The sequence below is a fragment of the Chrysochloris asiatica genome, unplaced genomic scaffold (genome assembly GCF_000296735.1).
Source record: "Chrysochloris asiatica unplaced genomic scaffold, ChrAsi1.0 scaffold00292, whole genome shotgun sequence".
Taxonomy (NCBI): domain Eukaryota; kingdom Metazoa; phylum Chordata; class Mammalia; order Afrosoricida; family Chrysochloridae; genus Chrysochloris; species Chrysochloris asiatica.
This window is the reverse complement of record NW_006408810.1, coordinates 2,191,642-2,198,562: the sequence shown is the minus strand read 5'-3', so window position 1 is coordinate 2,198,562 and position 6,921 is coordinate 2,191,642. Positions and strand designations below refer to the sequence as shown.

At 38.8% G+C, this 6,921-nt stretch overlaps 1 pseudogene; it reads left to right on the top strand.

The window, feature by feature from the left end:
* Positions 1-1,701: 1,701 nt before the first annotated feature.
* LOC102839916 lies at positions 1,702-2,338 on the top strand (annotated as a pseudogene).
* Positions 2,339-6,921: the final 4,583 nt, after the last annotated feature.

Below are 6,921 nucleotides of genomic sequence, written 5' to 3'. Positions count from 1 at the left end.
TTTCTTGTCTTCTTAATGACTTTTTGCTCTCTTCATGTATGATGTTCTTGATGTCATCCCACAACTCTTCTGGTCTTTGGTCTTTAGTGTTTAGTGCATCAAATCTGTTCTTCAGATGGTCTCTAAATTCAGGAGTGATAAGTTCAAGGTCATATTTTGGTTCTCATGGACTTGTTTTCATTTTCTTTAGCTTCAGTTTGAATTTGCATATCAGTAACTTATGGCCTGTTCCACAGTCTGCCCCTGGCCTTGTTTTCACTGATGATATGGAGTTTTTCCATCTTGTCTTTCCACCGACGTAGTCAATTTGATTTCTATGTCTTCCATATGCTATCTAAAGAAGGCATTTGAAATAAACAAATCATTTGTCTTGCAGAAATCTATCATTCGTTCTCCAACATCATTTCTATCACCAAGTCCAAATTTTCCAACGACTGTTCCTTCCTCTTTGCTCCCAACCTTTGCATTCCAATCATCAGTAATGAGCAATATATCTTGATTGCATGTTTGATCAATTTCAGATTGAGGAAATTGGTAGAATTTTTCTATTTCACCTCACTGGCTGTTGTGGTCGGTGCATAAATTTGAATAATAGTGGTATTAAATGGGCTTCCCTGTAGGCACATGGATATTATCCTATCACTTACAGCATTGTACCTCATGACTGATCTGGATATGTTCTTTTTGACAATGAATGCAACACCATTCTTTTCCAATTTGTCATTCACTGCATAGTAAACCATGTGGTTGTCAGATTCAAAATGGCCAATACCAGTCCATTTCAACTCACTAATGCCTAAGATATCGATGTTGATGCTTTCCAGTTCATTTTTGACAACTTCCAATTTTCCCAGATTCATATTTCACCCATTCCATGTTCTGATTTTCAATGGATGTTTACAGCTGTTTCTGTTCATTTTGATTTGTGGCCCATCAGCAAATGAAGGTTCTGTGAGCTTTTCTCCCTTGAGCTTAACTCTATTCATGTCTTTGTGGTCAACTCTACTTTGAGGAGGCATTTTTTTCCACAGTCGCATTCTGAGTGCCTTCCCACCTTCCGGTCCTATATCTGACAATGTTTCTCTGTTATTCATAGTTTTCAGTGACTAGCGATTCGGAAGTAGTTTGTCACTCTTTCTTCCTAGTCTGTCTTTGTCTGGAAGCTCATCTGAAACCTGTCCACCCTGGGTGACCCTGCCAGTTACTTAAAACACCAGTGGCATAGCCCTCAGAATCACAGCAACTCAAGCCACCACAGCATGATAGACAGACAAGTGGTGGCTGTTTGGTTTTATGTTCATACTGTCACTTTAAATTTCTATGTCAATCCTGATATAATCAAAATACATTCAAGATGTTCTTTCCTGATATTATCAATCTGGATACAATCAAGATATTCTCTCCCAAGATGGCGGCTCCTGGAACAGCTGAGTGTCTTGATACAGAAAATAATGGATTTCTGGATTCCCTCAAATTCCCAGCTGTAACCCTCCGATCTTCCAAACATACCTTTATATTTGTTTCAGAGTTCCAACACTATCTCATGAGCCCTCTTGGCCCGGTGTTCTGTGTTGTTGTTGACTGAGCTCCTCACTACACGTCTACCCTATCCGCCATCTTGAAAGAGCAAGGTCAGGTAGTGTAGTGGTTAGACCTGGATGCTTCGAAGATCTCGCTGCTTCACACAGGCACATGTTGATGATGACGTATTCAGAATCAGGATACAATGTCTTTTTGTTATATGACCTGGAAAACCTGCCTGCCTCCAAGGAGTCCATCGTCCATCATACTGGCATGTTGAAAAGAGATTCTTTTGCCTCTGTCTTTGAAAAATACCTCCAATTCCAAGAAGAGGGCAAGGAAGGAGAGAATAGGGCAGTTATTCATTATAGGGATGATGAGACCATATATGTTGAGTCTAAAAAGGACAGAGTCACAGTAGTCTTCAGCACTGTGTTTAAAGATGACAATGATGTGGTCATTGGAAAGGTGTTTATGCAGGAATTCAAAGAAGGATGTACAGCCAGCCACACAGCCTCATAGGTCCTCTTTAGCCAGAGGGACACACCCTCTGGTGCTGAAATACACCGATGCTGCTGTGGGCAACAACATTGGCTATATCACCTTCATGCTTTTCCTTCGCCACACCAACACCAGTGTCTAAGACAATGTCATCAACCTGACTCACACGTTTCAGGACTACTTGCACTACAAAATCAAGTGCTCAAAGGCCTATATTTACACATGAATGTGAGCAAAACCTCTGACTTCCTCAAGGTGTGAACTCTGCGTGTTCAGAAGGAGAAAAAAAGAAATGAAGACATTTTCATCCCACTAACTCTTGGGCACAGGAGGAAGCGAATGGCTACTGAAGATTGAAACCCTTGCTACTGGATAATAGTAGCTTTTAATGTGGCACCTCTTCAGGTTCTTAGGGATTCTCCATTTGGGTTCCATTTTGTACACGTTTGGAAAATATTTTGCAGAATCGAGCTGTACCTGCAAGGACTTCATATTTACCAAGAATTAAAACAAAACAAAACAAAAAAATTAATTCCACTTGATTAATTTAATTCATTTTCTTTATCTCCCCACTCTCCTTTCCTCTTTTCCATGTTGTTTCGCTTTGCAATATGTTACTGGTAATGACTTGCAGATAATGCAGTCTTAACTTGTTTTCTTCTAAGTATTTGAGTTCAAAACTCCTGTATCTAAAGAAATATGGTTGGGATCATTAATAAAGAAAATCTTTCTATCATTAAACAAAACAAAAGTGAATGGGGAAACCTATGGACTATAGATGCCCTATGAGTCAACCTGGCACAGGCTGGTTGTTTTCAGATAAAACAATCAATGTTCCTGGGTACTGAGTACTGGAAGGTGACTTCATGAAATTCCCAGTAGGAAACAGAAATATTGTGTACAAAAACTTGGAGCTAACCAAAGTGGGTAAGATATGAACTGGGTATAAGGAAGAAGGTGCAGGAAGATGGGCAAAAGCCCTAGGGATCTAGAGGACCATAGAACAGGGAAAGAATCAGAAAACAGGGGCAAAACTACTCAAGATAAGTAGTCCTTGATCATTTTGGCAGGTAACACTGGCAGAGTGTAGAATCCTTAGAGTGGCAGCTAGAGACTCCCTATCCAACTGGACTCTGGACAGCCCACTTCCTCCTCATATTGGGTCAAGGATGGGTCCAGACAGTGGGTTGGAATTTGTGAGGAGTTCCTTGGTGTCATGGCAGAGACTGAGGAACACGCTCCATCCTGTTCTCCCAGGGACCAGTGGCAAGCTCAGTATCTCAATCCTAGGAGCATGCTCCTGCTCTGTCAGACCTGCAACTAGAGGCTTGTGGCCTCTTAGACCACCTTTGTGCTGTTGCAACCCTAGCAATTGGCACCATGTACTACCACTACCAGATTGGCAGCCTAGAAACATAAGAACCCTTCTTCCCCTTTCCCCACTGCCTTTCCCACACTTCAACCGGTGGTGCAAGTTCCTGTGCCACCCACCTGGGGACTGGTGACTCTGGTGCATACTGTCACCCCATCCCAACCAACATCCACCCAGCTATCGCATTACACAAACCACACCCACCTTGATAATCTACCACCTACTAAGATGTCCTTGTGTGGTGTTGTGTGGGTTAATATGCTGGACTGCAAAGTCAGTTTGAACCACAAGGTCAGTGGTTCAACCTCACCAGCTGCTCCTTGGAAAACCTATACAGGTTCTCTATGGGTCAGAATCGACTTGACAGCACTTAACAACAACAAAAAACTAAGATGTCAATTCATGCATGCATAGTGTTTCTACCCCATCTGTATGGGTAGGGCTGACTCTCAGTAGATTCTGTAGATAGGTCTCTAGAGAATGCACAGACTGCTAGCCCCAACCTGGAAGAACCCTATGGTTCCACAATGGCTATGGAGGGACCCTGGCCACCCAAATGTTGTAACCTAAAATCAGGTAAAGGACCTATTCCCATACTTCTACTAGGCCCAGTAAAGGAAAACATACAACTCAAACCACAGAGAACTTGTCATTAGATAACATGCTCAACCAAGAGATACCACCAAATTCACACATAGGTCTGAAACACAAAACAACGATTAAAATAATGCTAAGGATAAAGACCATCTAAAGAGAACAGGAAGCATGAAAATAATATACAGTTACTGTATCAAAAATAATTAGTTGGCATTCATCCATTTCAGAAGGTAGCATATGATCAAAAACTGATGGTATTTAAGGAAGAAGTCTGAGCTGCACAGAAGCATTGGCAAAAAACAAGGATTCAGGAATTGACGGAATACAAATTAAAATGTTTCAATAAACTGATGCAATGCTGGAGGTGTTTACTTGTCTTTACCCAGAAATTTTCGAATACTGAAACCTGGCCAATCAATAGGAAGAGATCCATCTTTGTGCTCATTCCAAAAAAGTTGAATAAGCAGAACGCAGAAATTATTGAACAATATCATTAATATCACATGCAAATAAACTTTTACCAAAGAAAAAATAAAAATGGTTGTAGAAATACATCAAGAAGGAACTGACAGAAATTCAAGCCAGATGCAGAAAAGGACATGAGACAATGTCATTGTGGACAATAGATAGGTCTTAGCAAAAAGTAGAGAATAACAGAAAGATGCTTATTTGTGTTTTATTGACTATGCAAAGGCATTTGACTATGTGAATCATAAAGAGCAGTAAACAAAATACAGTAGGAGCAGCAATAGTAATCTCTGATAAAAGACACTTTAATTCAAAATCCATGATAAAAGCAAAGGAGAATATTATATATTAATTAAAGTGTTAACCCAACAATGCCAGAAGTCCAAAATCCAGAAAACAAGCACTAGCGGACTTTATAAGAGAAATAAACAGGTCTACAATAATAGGAGACTTTAACATTCTTCTTTCAGTTATGGACTGGATAGAATAATAACTAGAAGAACCTCAGTTAAAATACAGGAGATCTAAAAAACACAATCAACCAACATGACCTCATTGATATATACAGAACTGTGATCGTTAAGGGTTTGGGTCAACTTGGTTGGACCAGAATTCTTAGTGGTTTAACAGTTATGCTGTAGATCTAATATGATGTAATTATCCCTCCATGATGTGGTCTGATGTGATCAGCCAGATGTAATTATCTTATGTGTTGTTAATGAGGCCATATACAATCTACAAAAATAGCTTTTATCTTGAGTACACATTTTTGAGATATAAAAGAGATTGAATAATCAAGCAGAGATCAGAGGCACCTATCACCAAAAACAAAGAAGTGGAGTACATTGTTTGAGGTCCTGTTCTGTGGGGTCCCTATACTGTGGAGCTCTGCAATGTGAAACTCCTAGATCCAAGACACATGGAGACATCTGTGGAGTGCTGGACAAAACAGATTCTAAAAGAAGACAATGACATTTTTCCAGAGCCAGCATCATGAATTTAAACATATAGCCTCCCAAATTATGAGAGAATAAATTTCTGTGTGTTACAGGTATCCACCTGTGGTATTTCTCTTATGTGGTTGTTGTTGTTAGGTGCCATAAAGTTGGTACTAACCCACAGTGACCCTATGCACCTCACAATTGTTGCTACTTTTGAGCCCATTGATGCTGCCACTGTACCAATCGATCTTGTTGGGGTCTTCCTCTTTTTCTCTGACCCTCCACTTTACCAAACATGATATTGTTCTCCAGTGACTAGTCCCTGGACAATATGTCCAGTGACAATATATCCGAATTATGACAGATGAAGTCTGGCCATTCTGGCTTCCAAGAAGCACTCTGGCTGTACTTCGTCCAACACAGATATGTTTGTTCTTTAGGCACACTATGGCACTTTCAGTATTCTCTGTTTCAAATATTTTTTGTTATAGCAGCACTATATAACTGAGATAGGAATCCTGGTGTGGCTCAGTAGGATAAGCACTGGACTGCAAACCACAAGATTTGAGTTCAATCACACCAACCACTCCTCAGAAACCCTATCCAGGGTAACTAAAAGTTGGAACCAACTCAACAGCATTCAATAACAATGATAGCCCAAAAAGAAATCCTCAATAAATTAAAAAACCTCAAACAATACAAAGTATCATCTTAGGTCATAATGTGTAAAAACTAACATCGATAGCAGAACACATAAGGGAAAAAATTAAATACAAGGATACAAATTAAGGCCTTACTTAAAAACTATTGTGCAATAGAAGAAATCCAAGATGAAATTTTAAAACTTTTAGAATCAAATAAAACTTTTAGAATAAAAACACAACATACCAAAACCATTGAGATACAGTAAAAGCATTGCTCAGGATAGTATTTGTAGCAATACATGCACAAGTCATAAAATAAGAAAGGGCCTAAATAAATGCAACTAAATCAAATAGAAAAGGAGAAGAAAAATAATTCTATAGTCACTAGAAAAAGGAAATCATTAGAGCCAAAAGAAATAGAACAGAAACAAAACCAGTGGAGAGAATTAGTAAAACTAAAAATTGATCCTTTGAAAGGATTAAAAAAAAATTGACAAATTTTTATTGAACCTGACAAAGATAAAGAATAAGAAGATACAAATAAAAACTTATGTGGGAGTGCATTATAACAGAATAAACAAATTTTAAAAAGAGTATATTGTGAAAAATTGTACTCATTAAAAATTTTAGATATGTAGATGCTACAACCTTGCTTGCTGAGAGCGAAGAGGAGGAGTTAAAGTACTGGTAAAGATTAAAGACCATAGCTTTCAGTATGAGTTGCACCTCACTGTAAAGGAAACAAAAATCCTCACTAAGAGATCAAAGTTTAATCGATTTCAGATTGAAGAAGTAGGTAGAATTCTTCTATTTCATCTTCACTTGCGTTAGTGGTTGGTGCATAAATTTGAATAATAGTGGTATTAACTGGGCTTCT